The following is an 18314-nucleotide window of genomic DNA, read 5'->3' on the forward strand; positions in this document are numbered from 1 at the left end:
TTACATTTGCTAATTTCCTTTTGCCATGTAAGGTAAAATATTCATGGGCTCTTGGGATTAAATATGGATATTTTAAGGGGGCCATTATTCAACCTACCATACTAGGCACCACTAACCATTTATGACCTTGGTCTTTCTCTTACTGAACATTGTTATATACGCTAGCAATAATTTTGACTTGAATTTTTCTTTGTGAGTGTAAGATTGTGGATCTGTTTTTTCCTTTTACACAGATTTGTAAGTAACTGTGGAAGGGCAGCATTTTTTAGGATAGAAACAGGTGAGAGCCATCATCTCCTTGCAGCAGTGGGAAAATAAAAATGGGAGAGGTGACGATGTTAGCTAAAGCTTGGGAATAGGGTAACTTGAAAATGGTGTATTAATTAAATGGTGTTTAATTAATAAAATGCTTGGAGATAATTTGTGGATTTCATTTATTAGACTGCACCTGTCCCTTTTTCTGTGAATTATTAAGAGGTGACAGTCCATAGAAATACACAGCCTCTTTTATGGTGAATTGTGTTCACCTGAAGTGATAAGTTACTGAGAGAAGAAAAGACTATCAATAATAGTTTTATATTTTTAAAACAATAATTTCCTCTTAGTCCACACAGAAGCAACATGCTGTGCAAAATTATACATCATGTAGCAACAGCTGAGGAGTCAACATATATCATTATCAATGCTGCCTCTATAAAAGCCCCCCAAATTACCATATCTAACAATAATTTCTACTATAATAAAGAGAAAAGGGGTCACAGGAAGAAACCAACTTATTCTTACAAATGGTTGGTTTAACACATAGTGAACAAATTGATGTGTAAATTGGCTTTGATGAATGCTTGTGTTAAATGTGGTTATTTATTATGAGTTCCATTATATAAATTGGTTGCAAAATTATAACAAATGTTCTTTATTAATCTTACCTTCTCTGTGGCTAGAGAATGACTCAAGGCAATTATCTTTCATGGACTTCAGCATCATTAGTGCTGATGCGCTGAGGAGGGCAGACAAGTTCTAATAATACACAGAAAAGAGAAACATGCCTTTTCTTTGCTTCTTACATGGAGAGGTGTTATCTCTCAATACAGTTTTCCTTCATCTCCAATTAAATCCTTCAAGTTGCTAGCTTCTGGTATTTTTGCAGTAACAGCAGCTGTAGGTATAAGAAATATCTTCCATATTATGTTCTTTATGGTATGACATTTGAAATTTAAACAGATGGCATAGATTCTGGTCTTCAGGAACTCAGAGTTTGCCTAAGATGGCACAGGTGTTCTCAGGCCACATTTGGCTACTTGGTAGGAGCTTCAAGCATTTGCTCTATGGTCCAGTGACAGATTGTAGAACTGTCTTACTGTTTTCCTCTTCAACATGGGATATAAATAACTTGAAGATAGCAGCTTTCTGGGAAAGGAAAGAAAGTAGTTCTTCCAAGAACACTCTCATGGCTTAATACTCAACCAGAATTAAAGAGTTAAAGAGTTATCCCGGTAGATGACCTGGAGCTACCTCTTAGTTATCAGGGGCCATTTTTGTTGAGTTATGTTTTTTGTTCAGTTCCCTGCTTCTCATCTTCCTCTCCTCTATAAGACTGTTGTTGCCCTTTAGCTCTTCTTATATCCTTAAGGTGGGGTAGGGGGACCAAAAGTAAAAAAAAAGAAGAACTCATTCTGTTAATTATGTATCTCTACCGAAAGATTGAGGGTAGAGTTAAATGTTGCAGGTGGGAAGGTGCTTATAATTCATGATTACATACAATAACAAAAATACCAGTGCAAATTTGTCATCTGGAGAAATCACAGTCAGATGGTATGCCTGCATTTTTCATTAATGAATATTTATTGAGCTCCAGTGATGTGATAGCCCCTCAGCTGGGTGCTGGGTGCTAAAGGTTAAGGGTGGGAGATAGAGAAAGAGTAAGTCTATTGCACCAGAAACTAACCAGAAAACTTGTACTAAAACACTTGTCTCTTCTTGATGCCAACTGTTAATCACTGACATGAAAATAAGTTGGAATTAGGTTCAGCAATAAAAGAGAATACCCCACAAACTAAAGAGGATAGATGCTATATTTATTTTTTTCTCTCACTTAGGTGAATATCTGCATAGATAAAGTGCTATATGAGGTTCCTTTTATCTCATTATACTACCAGGTATGGCCTCTTTTCCTAAATTTACTTCATGGTGCAAGATGGTCACATCAGTTTCAGATCTCATGTTTGCATCTGAGTCAGCAGAACAAGGGAAAGAAAGAAGGGCATGCCCCCCTCCTTTTATTTACTGGAAGTTGCACAACTTCCATGTACATGTAATTGGCCAGTTCTAGGCATAACAGAGGCCAGGAAACATTCCAACTGGTCACATGCCCAGCTAAATACTGTGTGTTCTGGGACTTTCAGTTTCTGCTCAGGACGTAGAATGCTGCAAAGATCATTGTTTTTGCACTTAAAACAATAACAACAGCAGGAGCAACAAAAACACCAACAATTTGAAAATTCATAACTTTTCTTGAATCCAGCAGAGAAGTTATGACTACCAACTAATCTGAAATCTAAGGAAAACACATCCAACAAGAGGTAGGATATGAGGATTTGCTTATCTGGGATAGATGTTATATGTCACAAGTAAGAACTCAATTAATCCTTTAATGAATTCCTAAAGACATACTGTAGTCTGGCAAAGGTATTGAAAACCCCTCCACGATACAAGCACAAAGAGAACTTGCATTCATCATAGGATTCTTTTCTGCAAATGTCCTGGTATATTCATACAACAAGACTAAAAGTATGTCCCTTATCATGCAGGTCTGGAGAAATAAGGGCACTGGGGCAAAAGCACAGTCATTCTCCCCTGTAATTCTATGAAATAAAGGGTTTAAACTTTTAGAGGGAGAGAAAAAAAAAACAATGCCCTAAGGCATTGGTGAAAACCCATGATGCTCGGGAAGGGAATAAAACAACACCTTATACACTTGAAAGAGGGATTAAAATGCCTGCTGGGTCACCAGGGAGGGAGACAAACCATAAGTGACTCTTAATCTCACAAAAAAAACTGAGGGTTGCTGGGGGGAGGGGGTTTGGGAGAAGGGGGTGGGATTATGGACATTGGGGAGGGTATGTGCTTTGGTGAGTGTTGTGAAGTGTGTAAACCTGGTGATTCACAGACCTGTACCCCTGGGGATAAAAATATATGTTTATAAAAAATAAAAAATTAATTAAAAAAAAAAAAGAATCATATAAAAAAAAAAAAAATGCCTGCTGGGACCAGACCTACAGCTGAGAGTGGATAAGATAATGGAGAAAGACCTATCCTCAAGACTCAGAAACACAGTATCTGCTTAGGACTGATACTTAAACAAAACAACAGTAGTCTACAGATTGAAGAGGGGCAAGAGCAAGCAGCGAGAACTTTTTGAGGCATAATACAAGGGAAGACCTGAAACTGAGGATGGAAGAGATAATGAACAAAAACCATCTGGCAAACCAGGCCACATGTTAAACAGTAGTCCTGAATGATTTGAAGTCTGTGTTATACTGAGAGTAATTCTAGTGACAACTCCAAAATCCAGTTAAACTCATAACAGTAATAACCCAACCACTCCCACCACACATACAAAGACATAGACACAGACCCCCCCCCCAAAAAAAAAGCAGCCTAGAAAAAGGAGAGATGTATCCATTTCCAGGTCTCAAAATTTTTTTCCTCAGACTCTTCTGTCCTGTACAAGATGGCCAGGTTCATCTTTTAACAAAAATATTTTAAGATATACAAAGTAAAGGAAAACAACCTTCTGTCGAGAGACAAAGCAATCAATAGAATCAGACTCAGATATGATACTAATGTTAGAAATATCTATTTGAAGGGCATGTAGGTGGCTCTGTTGGTTAAGCAACTGCCTTCGACTCAGGTCACAATCTCAGGGTCCTGGAATCTCTGGATCCTAGGACCCTGAGATCTCTGCTTAGCGAGGAACCTGCTTCTCCCTCTTTTTCTGCCTATTGCTCTGCCTACTTGTGCTCTCTCCCTCTTTGCCAAATAAATAAATAAAATCTCTTTTAATAAAAGAAATCTCTATTTGAGAAAATAAATATCAATACAGTAAAAGCTCTAGAGGAAAAGGTGAACAAGATGATGGATTAAATAAGTAATTCAGCAGAGAGAGTAAATGAAAGAATATAAATTCTAGATATGAAAAGCACAGTAACAAAGAATGCATTCAATGGGCTTATTAGAGATTTAATATAGCTGAGTAGAAGAAACAGTAAAGTTGAAGATGAGTCAGTAGAAATGACTTAATCTAAAACACGAGAGAGAGAGAGAGAGAAATGAACAGAGAGCATAGGTAATATTTGAACAAATAGTTTTTGAAAATTTTCCAAAACTAACAGCATACACAAAATGACAGATCCAAAGAAGTTCAGGTGAGAGAACACCAAGCAGGATAAATACAAAAACAAACAAGAGAGACTATGGACTCTGAAAAACAATGAGGGGTTTGAAGTGGCGGGGGGTTGGTGGGTATTATAGAGGGCACGGATTGCATGGAGCACTGGGTGTGGTGAAAAAATAATGAATACTGTTTTTCTGAAAATAAACTGAAAAAATTTAAAAAAAAACAAATAAACAAGCAGGCAAACAAACCAAGACATCTGTGATATTATATTCAAACTGCTGAAAACCAAAGACAAAGAGAAAATCTTGAAGGTAACAAGAAATAAAGAATATATTACATACAGAGGGGAAAATACATAGAAGAACTATAGGCTTCTCATGAGAAACTATTCAGACTGGAAGGAAAAGGAGTTCCATTTTTTTATGTGATGAAAGTAAAAAAAAAGATCTTGTCAACTCTGAATTCAATGTTTAGTTAAAACATATTTTTCAAAAGCAAAAAAGAAATAAAGGCTCCTGAAGCAAAAAAGGAGCAAATGAATGGCATGAGGATCCATGGAGGAAATGTTCAAGAAAAGTCTTGAGGTAGAAGGAATAGGCTACTCAATAGAACAGAGGTCTGCACACAGCAAAGAAATGTACTAGAAATATATTAAATGTAGTTAAAGATCATTTTGTCTTATTTTTTAATTGGTCATAAAAGAGAAAAAAACTGTCTAAGGCAAACATAATAACAAAGTATTGCATATTTATAGCATATATAAAGGTAAAATAAATGACAAAAATAGCACAGAAAACAAAAGGAAAGAATTGGGAATATATTGTAAGGACTTCTCACTATTGTGAAGTGGTAATAAATTATGTGATGTATATTATGAATTATAAGGCAACTGATAAATTATTTAAAAGGGGTATAAACAATAAGTGGACAGTGGTGATAAAATGGGATAACAAAACTTTTTTAAAAGGCAGGAAAAGATGGAGCAGAAAGGTGAGTTGGGGGAAATCAGAGGGGGAGACAAACCATGGGAGACTGTGGACTCTGAGAAACAACCTGAGGGTTTTGGAGGGGAGGAGGGTGGGAGTTTGGGAGAGCCTGGTGGTGGGTATTAAGGAGGACACGTATTGCATGGAGCACTGGGTGTGGGGCATAAACAATGAATGCTGGAACACTGAAAGAAATAAAATAAAATGGAAAAAAAAGCAGGAAAAGAGGGAAAAGGAACAAAGAACAGACAGAACAAATAGAAAATAGCTAGACAGATGATAGTCTTTAATCCACATGTATCAATAAGACATTAAGGGTAAACTGTCTAAAAACATGAACTAAAAGACCAAAAAAAAAGTGTTTCATTGGATTAAAAAAGCAAGTTGTTTTTTTTTTTTTAAATATTTTATTTATTTGACAGAAAGAGAGAGAGCACACAAGTAGGGGGAGCAGCAGATAGAAGGAAAAGAAGAAGCAGGTTCCCCACTAAGCAGGGAGCCCAACATGGGGCTTGATCCCAGGACCCTGGGATCATGACCCGAGCCAAAAGCAGACACTTAAGCATCTGAACCACCCAAGTGGTTCCCAAAAAACAAGTGTCCCCCCAAAAACAAGTTCTAATTATATGCTATCTGTGGTAAATCATTCTTAGTTACAAAAACACAGGCTAAAAGGAAAAAAAGATATGTAAATACTAATCAAAAGAAAGCTAAAGTAGCTATATTAATATCAGCAGAAAGAAGTATTACCCAGAATCATCAAATATATTACATCAATAAATACATGGTGATAAATAATTCATTCTTCAAGAATTGGATATTTATGTACTTGATAACAAAGCTACAAAATACATGAAGCAAGAGTCCAAAAGGCTAACTAGAAGAGCAGACACGGCAATGTGAGCTCTTTAGCAATTCTCCAATTGGGCTAACGATGCACATGCTACAGGACCCGTATGCAAGAGACGCAAGGACATGCAGCAAGATCAGTATATCCTTAAGCATGCAACCTCTGCATGTTTCTTCCATCCATCACAACCCCTTTCCCACTTCATTTATCACTCTATCCCTGTCCAAACCCCTGCAAACTCCACCTCAGTAATCCTTATCCTTCCATGATTGTAAGTGCAGTGCCATTGGTCACACTTTTATCTGATGTAATCTCTCAATAAATAGTATAATAATGTAACAATAAATACCTACATAATCTCTAAATTAACACCTTGATGATCAACACCTGTTCTTCTGACAATTTCATCTAATTCTACTGAATCAATGGACTCTATTTTATTTTATTTATTTATTTATTTTAAAGATTTTATTTATTTATCAGAGAGAGAGAGAGAGAGGAGCTAGAGCGAGCACAGGCAGACAGAATGGCAGGCAGAGGCAGAGGCAGGCAGAGAAGCAGGCTCCCTGCCGAGCAAGGAACCTGATGTGGGACCCGATCCCAGGACGCTGGGACCATGACCTGAGCCGAAGGCAGCTGCTTAACCAATTGAGCCACCCAGGCATCCCTGGACTCTATTTTATTAAGAAAATATAACATTTGCAATATCCTTTAATATGCTTGAGCACAGAATTATAACCTCTCTTCCAAAACTTCTTACCAAATTCATTTCATCATTATTATTTAACCTAAGGTCTGAGCGTTCCTCAGCACACTATTTCTTTTCCAATAGAAATGTGTATCACGGGGCACCTGGGTGGCTCATTGGGTTAAAGCCTCTGCCTTTGGATCAGGTCATGATCTCAGAGTCCTCGGATCAAGCCCCGCATCGGGCTCTCTGCTCAGTGGGGAGCCTGCTTCCTCTCTGTCTCTCTCTGCCTGGGTCTCTGCCTACTTGTGATCTCTGTCAGGTAAATAAATAAAATCTTTAAAACAAAACAAAACAAAACATGTGTATCACTTCTTTCTTATCTGAGTAATATCTTTCTTTCTTATTAGATGATATGCTCTATTAGGGCATGGGGAGTCGCTGCTTTTGTGTAGCACCTAGCACTTTGGCCCACTAAATATTTGTTCCATGAATGAATGAATAAATGCCGGGTATGAGCTACAGAGATATGTTTTTCTACCTACCCCTGACACACACACGCATGGGAGCCTTAGAACTTGCTATTAGACGCGTACCAGCCTTTTTCTAGCAGCGCTTGACACAGTTATCTCCTCATTTTCATCAGATATGGCCATGCTTGTTAGCCTCGGGGCATACTTACAAGCAATGCAGCAAAAAAGGCCATCCCTGCCATGATAGTTTATTGCAAAACAAGGAATAAAATAAAGCAAGCATGTAGTGCTATACATACACAAACTAACAAACAAAAGGTCTAAACCACTGTGGCATCACTGTGACAGCGGTGTCTCACAGAAACTCCGGTGGCTCTAACTCCTGTCAGAGGCAATGAACGCCTGTGGTGTGTGTATGTGTGCTGGAATGGAGCTGAGAAGAAATTGTGTCCAGTTCTTTGAAACTGTCGACAGGCGAATGGCAGATGAATCTTTCCGAAGGTGACCATTGCCAGCATGCAAATTCTCTGCTTTGCACAAAGCAGAGAGCACAAGCACCAAGCACCTTTGCCTGCACAAAGGTGGTTTGGCCTTTGTGCTAGCATGTAATTCTCACCAAAGAACATTCCTACTAAAATACCACGTGAATAAAACAGTGTATTTTAAGATGAATTAGAGTCCTGAGGCCAACAGGATAGATGGAAGTGTGTTTGTGTTCCACATAACTGGGTTCTGATAGTCACCGTGGGTCTTTACTTTAGTTTCCTGTCTCAGGGGTAAAGCACTCACAGGGACTATTCCAGTGCTGCCTTGGCCACTCCTCATGATTAACCATGGAATCCCGGTCACTTCAAAATTTTCCTTAATGGTTGGGGCACCTGGTGGCTCAGTGGGTTAAGCCTCTGCCTTCGGCTCAGGTCATGATCCCAGGGTCCTGGGATCGAACCCCACATCTGGTTGTCTGCTCAGCAGGGAGCCTGCTTCCCCTCCTCTCTCTCTGCCTGCCTCTCTGCCTACTTGTGATCTCTCTCTCTCTGTCAAATAAATAAATAAAATCTTTAAAAAAATATTTTCCTTAATGGCAAAAAAACAAAACAAAAACAAAACAAAACAAAACAAAAACAAAAACCATGTTGGGATGAAAACAGAGTGCAAGAAGGATTAATAGCATATGATATGTTGGATTCAGTTCAGAGTTCCCCATGCAAGAGATCTAATTTGGGGCTGGACTGCAACACTGAGCCAAGATTGATCCATCCCCAGAGAGCAGTAATAAAGGGTCACTCGCAAAGTGTGCAAGATGGCAGACTAGGACTTGTGCTCCAAACTGTCTTCATTGCAGGGAATAAAGGAAATCCTTTTGGCCAAATATCTGGTCATTGTCTTCTGTGAGGTAGGACTCTCTTGCAGAAAGATGATGTTTAAATCCTACAATTTTTATTCTTTGCTTCTCATGTTTAACGGAGATATAACCGTCATGGAATGTAGGAGAGGAAAACAGCAAGAAAAGAAAGGAAGAGAAGTGGTTTAGACATTAAAAAAAAAAAAAAAAAAAAAAAAAAAAAAAAAAAAAAAAAGCCTCACTTGGCTATAGGAATGGTCAGGGAAGGCACAGTCATCTTTTATTTCTTAAAGTTCTCCAAAGACAGGAAATAAGTCTCGGAAGTCAGTCCTTCTCCCTCATAGGATGACTTCTTTTCTGGCAGATAAACATACCTAACAGGATTGCTAGTGTTTGGGGTACGGGATTTGATTATCATAGCAGATGCTTATTCTGTAGCTGATGGAGACAGGTCTGACTTGCTCTTTACTTTTGCTGGCATTTTATTATGAATTTCACTGTGACAACAGAAAGGATGAACCTGAGCTCCTGAGCAGATATAGCCAATGGCCCATTTATTTCTAGTGTCAGTGTTTGTCTGAGTTCCAGTGGGAACATGGCAATCTTGAAACTTGTCTGATACTGGCATTTAGAAAAGAGCTGGATTCTTGCTCAATTTATACTACATCTAGTCCTTTGAAAGGCTTATTCTAATGCAAGGTCATGCAAAATGTTTGTGTGCAATTGATGTTGAATTTTTATACTAGCTGAGCTTCATTTCAGAATTCAATGCATTTGTTAAAACAAACTTTACTTTTATTTCAGCACAAACTTTGCTCCCAGAGTTATCAAGTGTCTGAGGTTTTTTTTTTTTTTTTTTTTCAGAAGAAAATGTTTTCAAGCTCATCATCCCATGGCCGTGGATATATGAGTTCTTACTCAGATACATACCAATTCAGTCTTTGCCGATGTTAGGAAAAACAGAAGCCCAATCTAATTGTATCACAAATTTGTAGCTGTCTGGAAATTCTCTTTTTGACGTTTCTGACAATGAACGCTCTCTCCTGTTTTGAGACTTCTTTCGACCTCTCCTTTACCCTTCTCGTTCCCATCATGATTAAGTTCCCATGACCACCTGACTCATTCAGTGTGATATTAACCATCCTAACTCACTGCCATCCTTAAAACACCTTACTCACTCTCACCGTATCATCCCTCCTTTGCCTCTGCCTGTGCACCCACATTCCGCATGCACTGCCTCAACTACCATGACTTGGAAGTTTTAGCTTCTGTTTAATTTTTATTTTCCTTTAAGAAAACTGTTATTTGCATGGTCTCTAATCCCTTTGTACAAGGTCTTCCTTCTCTGGAGTAAGGGCCAAGTAGGGAAATAAAGAAGGTTGCTTGCATTTGGAACCCTTGACTGAAACACACAGTAACTCTTGTCCATACGTGCAGCACATGAAGCCAGAAAACAATTGTTCAAGCCTACCTCAGAGAAAGTTCCAGTACAGTTGGTGACGGATCGCCAAAAGTTAATCAGACCAAGGGAGTGTGACCTGCAGGGACAAGCAGACGTTGAACAGTCAGTGCGAAAGAGACAAGATACAAATCTGATCCGGTGAATGGGAGCCCAGGGAATCTCATCAGAGGAGCTGTTGGGTTTTTGTAAACATATAGAAGAGTATTATCCTGTAATGATTTTTACGGATTTTCATTGATTAATAGAATCTACCTGGAAAATGAGTGGCGGTGAAATTTAAACTGTCCATCTCACTTCAGTGGAGTGTTAGATGAATGACGTCACCTTGGATCTGTAATCAGTATCTGAACACATTTAAAAAGAGGGAGGAGGAGGAAGGAAAAAAAAAAAAAAACTGTGGTTTTTCCCCACCCCCACGTTTCACCCCCGCAACCAGTAGCTAAAAAGGAAGCCTGTAAGCATACTGAAATCAGAAACATAAGTAAATGAAATTTGCCCTTTGTTATCAAGTCCCTCTTTCACAGTTCTTTTCTTTGTGTCCTTTCTTGCTTTCTCTCTTTAAATTTTTTTTTAGGTTTTATTTATTTATTTGAGAGAGAGAGAGAATGAGTGGAGAAGGGCAGAGGGTGAGGAGAAAGAATCTGAAGCAGACTCCACACTGAGCGCAGAGTCCAATGCGGGGCTCAATCTCATGACTCCACCATCATGACCTGAGCTGAAACCAAGAGTCAGACACTTAACCAACTGAGTCACACAGGCATCCCTCCTTAATTTTCTTTTGAATGTGACTATGAATTGATGTCCTGATGACCGTGTCTATGCTCTACTAGCCCAGGAATCTGGGAGAAAAGAGGAAAGCATCAGATAACTGGGGGAGAGAGAAAATGATATAATGAAGCGGGAAGTAAGAAGTATTGAAAAATTGGGGGACAGGTGAAATTGTGCCGTCTAATACTGCTTTGCCAGACTCTTCTTTGGGTATTTTTACTCTCCCTTAAAAGACAGCACAAACAGGCTCATGATGAGTGTACATGAGATAGATTCAGGTCTCTACAGGTTGAATGCTTCATCTTTCCAGCAGAGACCTTTTCAAGAAATTTTGAGGCCATGTCCCATGATTCATCAAATGCTTTACTGCATTCCAAACCACTTTTGTTTTAGGTCAGGGAGAGAAATAACCCCTTTTCAGAAGAGCAGAACCAGACTGTTTAGTCCTCTGGCAGCCATTGAGACCTATACAGGGACCCGCCAGGTGACTGTGGAAGGGGCTTCCTCCCACCTGCTCCAACCCAGGGAGGTGCTGGGATCACAGAGGGTCTCCAGTGGAGTGTGTGCTTGATCTTCAGCCCTGAAGAGGGACTGCACCAGATGCTGTTTCCTTCTGTACAGGGACCTACTCATTTAAGCAGCCGCCGCCAAATCTAAAGGTTAAAAAAAAAAAAAAAAAAAAGCAGTCATTTTCATATCCAATATTCAATATCTACTTTAATTAAAATGGATATCTATTTAAATTATTTAAAGAAGGTAGCTCTTTGATCATGAGTGCTTATTTCCAAAGACTGGAGACAGCATAACTCAGCCTCCCCAAGTCCTAATTAAAGGTGATAGCCTGAATTAGCATGCAACTACTTGTGATGTTTGTCACATCACTAGTAAAAGTAGTTTCAGTGTTCTTATTTTTCTTACTTAAATAGATTGCTCCTTCTTAAGCAGAGAGCCCAAGCTCTCCCTTTCCCGAAGAGGGTGGTGGATCTTGTTGCCGTCTGGAGGATTCCAAAAGGATATGAATGGTGATAATTATTTGGAAGTAATGAAGTAACAACTGCTGTTTCCCAAGCATTTAAAAAAATCCTATTCTAATGTTTGCTTCAAGACTGATTATTTGATATTTTAGTCACTTATTTCTAACAGAGCTGAATGCTTCTTGGTAACTGGCAGCACTGAAATTTGCAACTTCTTTTCTAATGAACCAATATCTGAGCAATTAAAAAGAGGAGAAAAATTGAGGAGATTGGTTCAGATTTTTCATTACCCCCTTGCAATCATACCAACAAGGAAATCATACCAACAAACATGATGTAACCTCAGTGACATCATAGGCTATGTACATGGGGAGAAAGGAATTGCAAGAAGTTAAGTATTTCTCTATAAGGCCTTGAAATGGTATCCCAGGGTGAGGTGAGGTTCTTGGGATATTGGATGTGCACAAAGGACTCAGATGACAGGAAGACGTTTTTATTTGTTTTTGTGTGGCTCTTGATTTCTAGCCCCTGCCTAGAGATCAATGGGTTCTTTGCTTCAACTGCCCCATTTGATGGCTCTTTTTCTGGTAACAGGTCCTACCCTCCGGCCACAGGGGTGCGACTATGAACCAAGTTAGAGCAACATCTTTCTGGACAGAATGGCTAGCACCAGGATCTGTTATCAAAGTAAGCCAAACTGGGGAATGTTTTAAATTGTAGCTGCCAGAGAAGTGTCCGTTTCTCTCTAATTGGGTAGCTAAAAGGGAGAGAGCCAAGAGTAGCAGAAAGCCATGTTTCTTCTGCTTAAAGGGCTGCAGATTTTAAAAAGCTGCAGTACAGGGACAGAATCACAATGGTGTCTGAGGACCTAGTTCCAGAAGTCCCAAAGGCCAGCTGCTGCCTTCTGTTTCTATAGTTTGATTATATGAGCCAATACAATTCTCTTTTGTTTAAGTAAATTTAGTTTTTGTCACTTGCAACCAAAGACTCCTAACTAAAACACTGATTTCACATATAAAAATTGTCTCACCCTCCTGCTGCATTACTTTGAATTAAGTTTTATTTCCTCCAGCACATTAGCTCAGAATGATATCTTGCTACAAGTATATCTTGATATTTTTCTCTTGCTTCGTTTTCTTTCTAACTATCTCTGGAACTGGTGCAAGGGGTAAAAGCTGGACCTGTTTAGGTGGGGCCTGAGTTTTAAGTACCCACTGAGAAAGAGAACCTCCAGGAAACAGATTTAGGATTGCAGAGGGGAGGGGAGTGGAGCGAGGGGTAACCAGGTGATGGGTATTGGGGAGGGCACGTGTTGTGATGAGCACTGAGTGTTACATGTAATTAATGAATCGCTGAACGCTGCATCAAAAACTAATGATGTGCTATATGTTGGCTAACTGAACATCATAAAGATAATAAAAGAAAAAAGAGTTCACAATGAATGAGCCCTTGCTTAAATGGTCAAATGATTTTTGATGAGGGTATCAAGACAATTCAATGGTGAAAGAATAGTCTTTGCAAAAACTCATGCTAGGTCAACTAGAGAGACATATGTAAAAAGAAAAAAAAAAGAAAGTTGCACTCCTACTTTACCCCATATACAAAAGCAATTCAAAATGGAAGAGTTAAAACTACAAAACTTTTAAAAGAAAACATAAGTTTAAAGCTTTGTGATCTGGACTAAGCAATGGTTTCTCAGATATGACACCAAAGTCACAGACAGAAAAATGAAAAATAAAATGGACATCATCAAAACTTAAACTTCGTGCTTCCAAGGACATCATCAAAAGAATGAAAAGACAGCCCATAGAATGGGAAAAAATATATCCAAATCATATACCTCATAAGGAACTTTTACTCGGAGTTTAAAATAATTCTTAACAACTCAAATATAAAACGACAAGTAATCCAATTTAAAAATGAGCAAAAGACTCAATAGATATTATCCAAAGATAAACAAATGGCCAATAAGTACATAAAAAAAGATGCTCAAAATCATTAGTCATTAGGGAAATACAAATCAAAACCATAATGAGAACTTTTCATACCCACTAGGATGGCTAGTATCAAGAAGACAAACATGAAATGTATTGATGAAGATGTGGAGAAATTGAAACCCTCACACGTTGTTGGTGGAAATATAAAACGGTACAGTCACTTTAGAAAACAGTTTGGCAGAAATAAGACAGAGGATCATAGGGGAAGGGAGGGAAAAATGAAACAAAATGAAATGAGAGAGGGAGACATCTCAGGAAACAAACAGGTTTGCTGGAGAGGAGGGGGTTGGGAGGGATAGGGTGTCTGGGTGATGGACATTGGGGAGGATATGTGCTATGGGGAGTGCTGTGAATTGTGTAAGACTGATGATCCACAGACTGGTACCCCTGAAACAAGTAATACATTATAGGTTAATTTAAAAAAAAAAAAAGTTAAGCATTTTCTTAAAAAGAAAAAGGGGCACCTGTGTGGTTCAGTGGGTTAAAGCCTCTGCCTTCAGCTCAGGTCATAGTCTAGGGTCCTGGGATTGAGCCCTGCATCAGGCTCCCTGCTCAGCGGGGAGCCTGCTTCCTCTTCTCTTTCTGCCTGCCTCACTGCCTACTTGTGATCTCTGTCTATCAAATAAATTAGAAAAAAAAAGAAAAGAAAAACACAGACTTACAGTATGACGCAACAATTCCATTTCTAGGTATATACCTAAGAAAATTATAAATACATGTCCACACAGAAACCTGTACACAAATTTTCACAGTACCATTATATACAATTATCCAACTGATAAATGCATAAACAAAATATAGTACGGGGAATATTACCTGGTCATATGAAAAGCCTGAATGCATCAATAGATGCATGCTACAACTTGGATGAACCTTGAGTGTATAGAACATGAGAGAAGCCAGACACAAAAGGCCCATGTTATGTGATTCCATTTAGTAAATATCCAGGATTGAGTTAGAAATTAGATTAGTGGTTGCCCGGGACTGGGGTTGGGGGAAGGCAAATGCCAAGAGACTGATCATGGGTATAGATGAAAGCGTCAAGTAGTCACTAGAGGGAAAAATAATGCTTAGATGAAGCTTTAAGAATTCAGAATGAAATTATCTAGACAAGTGATTGGCTGTTGATCCCACTTTTGGGCAAAGAAACTATGAATGAATTAAATTTCTGGAGAAATTGCAAGGTAATTCTGAGGGAAAAGATGTTCATAGCTCTGCAGTCAACTTGTACAGCTAGGACCCATTCAAGCAAACCTGGGTTCAAATCCTATTGCTGCCTTTTAGTGGTTATAGACAAATTAGTTGGCTTCTCTAAAATCTCATTTACTTATTCAGTGGTAATAATTATCTGGACGTGTCAACTTCTCTTGCCATGAATGTTGGATGAAGGGATGCTCGGTGCAGCCATGTCTGTGGCCGTTGTGATTCAGAATACAGATAAACGCTCTCTCCCTGCAGAGCTTACATTCTGGGGAAGAACATGGACCAAAAAAGTAAAGAAACAGGGCAATTTTACTCTGAGAAAAGTGACCTTAGGCAAAGTAAAAGGATACATAGTCATGAGTGATGATGAGGAGAGGGACGACTTTAGATCAGGTGGTCCAGAAGGGTTTCTCTGAAAAGATGTTATTTGAGAAAAGAACAGAAAAGTAAGGAGCCAGCTAGGCAAAAATGTCCAGAGAATTTTAAGAGGATTTTTAAATACCAGGACTATGAGAGAACAGAGGGAAAGTCATGGAAAAAGAGTGAAAGAAGCATATTAAAGAAAGATCAATCTGGCCAGAGTACATTGTGTGGGGAAGTCATCGGGATTAATGCTGAAGGTAGGCACAGGCTGGTAAGTCCAGGGCCAAGAATCAATGCAAGGAACAAATGAGATTCTATATGCTCAGCCTCCATGTATAGCAAATGGTACTCATTATTAACAGGGCACAATAAAGCCACCGTCCATGAACTTGATTGCTCTTAAGGGATAAAACAGGCAGTAAGATATGGCTGTGACATTCTTCTTCATGTAGACAACCAGGGATGACCTGAATGCTCTGGCTAGATGGCCAGTGAGCCCTTTCCTTCTTTGTACTCCCCATGGATTCCTCCCAGAATGCAGACTCCATCCAAAGGGGACAGGCTTCTTAGGAGAGGAGCATGTAGGAAATGCTCTGGCCTCCCTCCTAGCAACTCCATTAGAGGACGTACCTTGTGCCACACTGTGCAAAATGTGTGCTTTCCCTTTTTCAATTAAAATTGATCAGCATGACGAATACTAAAGGGCCTGGTGCTTTAAATCCACTAAGGATTAGCATTTGGACTGTGTGGGAGGCTGAAACACAACCATAGAAGCTCTCACACAGAATTGCCCTAGTTACTACAGAAAAAGCCCTAGGAAATGGGATGCAGGGAACTCAGGAAGCCAAGCCATCCTGTACCCTTGCATGTTTCTTGCTGCTCCTTGTGATGATGGGCTGCTCTCACCTGAAGGACCAGTTATTCCCTATGAATCTTAAACTCACCTGCTAGCAACCTAGAAAGGAAGGACAATCCATTACTGAAAATATTATAATGGCTCAGACACTAAGGGAGGGCACAGCGACATACGTTCATAAATATAAAATGAAATACTTTTATTTTAATATGTCCCATTTATTGGAAGAAACATTGGGGTGTCCCAATTCTTCCCAGCTTCTAGCCAAATCCCTCCAAGAGAAGGTTAGTTAATTCACTCATTCTTTCTTTTGCTGAGGTTGTGAGTCAGGATCGAGAGCTGCTGTGTTGGTTTTGTCATCTTTTTTTTTTTTTTTTTTTCATTTAACTTTCCATGAACTATAGGACAACAGAAACAAATTCACCTATTATTGTGTGTCTGGAGAGACTGGGGACGAAGAATGGGGAAAGAGGCAAGGAGGAAGCGGATGTACTAGTTTAACCCACAACTACACAAAGACATGTAGGGTACAAGGCTTGGAAAATCCTTATTCCTTTAAAAAAATAAACCTGAAATAACTCTTCCAGCCTGTATACTGAATCTAGAACTGAGACTAGCCAACTATGGATACTTTATGGGATTATAACTGAATCATATTAACACCCCAAAATGTATACATGACCATAGTTTCTGAGAAATATACTCTTCTTACAGTCTTTTGTGTTGTGCAGTAACTATGTCTCGTCACAGCATATCAGAGTTAATTTTAGGGACTGAATTTCTAATGTGACTTCAAGATGCAACTGTGGTGGTCATATTTCATTATGTTATTATCAGTACATGTGAACTTTGCTGGTATAAAAAATATTCAAAAGTATATGCACAGATGGAAATCTTTGGTAAAAGAATGATTTTCAAGCAATGGGTTTACGTAGATGAAGGTACAGTCTTCCAAAGCATTTTTCAAGCTGGTTTCAGCCTCTCTTTCTGAAGAACCAACAAATGCAAACTCTGCCATGACAAATAACGAACGGGCCCAGTTCTTCCTTAACTGAATGTGGTCCATGGTATGGCCCGAGAGCACACAAAGGTAAGTCAGCTCTGAGCCCTATTCAAATTATTAGAAGTATCTCAGCTGATCTGCCATGTCGTCAAAGTGACATTTCTTGTGACTCACATTTTAAACAACTTATGAAAACCATTCCGTATGTCAAACTTCATTTCATTCAATTTTCTTCTGGTTGAAAATTGACACTAAAGATGTTTTGTCTTTCAGAGCATTTTCTGTTGGGAGCCAAAGGCCTGATGATGTATAATCCCTCCTGAAGGCTTTATGGCAGGGCTTCACAAAGCAAACATTTTTTCCCCTTATTTTATATCACCCTGACAAACAGAAATGCTGAGCCATTTAATTACAGAGCCTGCCTGACACATCCAGAGAGTCAAATATTCTGGAGGTGTCTAGCTGAAGGGGAAAAATGCACTGAATTCCCAGAGTTACTTGTCAAGACGACGACACCAAAGAAACTAGTAAATAAGCTGGCGGGCCCAACAGCGGATGCCACGGTGTGCCTGAGCGGCCTCGGCGGCCCTGAGTCAGCTCCATTCACCCTGCAGCACAGCATCCTGTGATGGCGATACTTTGTCTTAGCTGCAGGCTGAACAGCCAGGAGATGTTGGGCGTAGGTCAGCAAGAACAGAGGTCAAGCCACATGCCCATATGTTGTGAGCAGGTCTGTGCTTTATAGCAACTTCCAGATCTAGAGCTCATACTCCTAATTCCCAAACTAACTCACAGAAAGAATCTGCACCGAGGCAGCTGAAAATTTCTTCCTCAGACTCCAAGTATGACACACAGGCCCCCTGACTGTTTATGAGTGCACTAAAATATTGCATCCTGTAATGATTCATGACACATGATCGAAATGTATCAGGTTACCTTTATTTAATGTCTTT

The 18314-nt window shown here is 39.2% G+C and overlaps 1 long non-coding RNA gene across 1 annotated transcript in view; it reads right to left on the reverse strand.

Moving 5' to 3' along the window:
* Nucleotides 1-570: 570 nt before the first annotated feature.
* LOC116586057 overlaps nucleotides 571-18314 on the reverse strand; it is a 179769-nt gene continuing 162025 nt past the window's right edge. Inside the window, exons 7-8 of the long non-coding RNA XR_004283872.1 lie at nucleotides 10207-10273; nucleotides 571-1156 (exon numbers count right to left, since the gene is read on the reverse strand). This is a non-coding gene — a long non-coding RNA (uncharacterized LOC116586057). The remainder of the gene's footprint in view (nucleotides 1157-10206; nucleotides 10274-18314) is intronic.

This window comes from Mustela erminea, chromosome 3 (assembly GCF_009829155.1).
Source record: "Mustela erminea isolate mMusErm1 chromosome 3, mMusErm1.Pri, whole genome shotgun sequence".
Classification (NCBI taxonomy): Eukaryota; Metazoa; Chordata; class Mammalia; order Carnivora; family Mustelidae; genus Mustela; species Mustela erminea.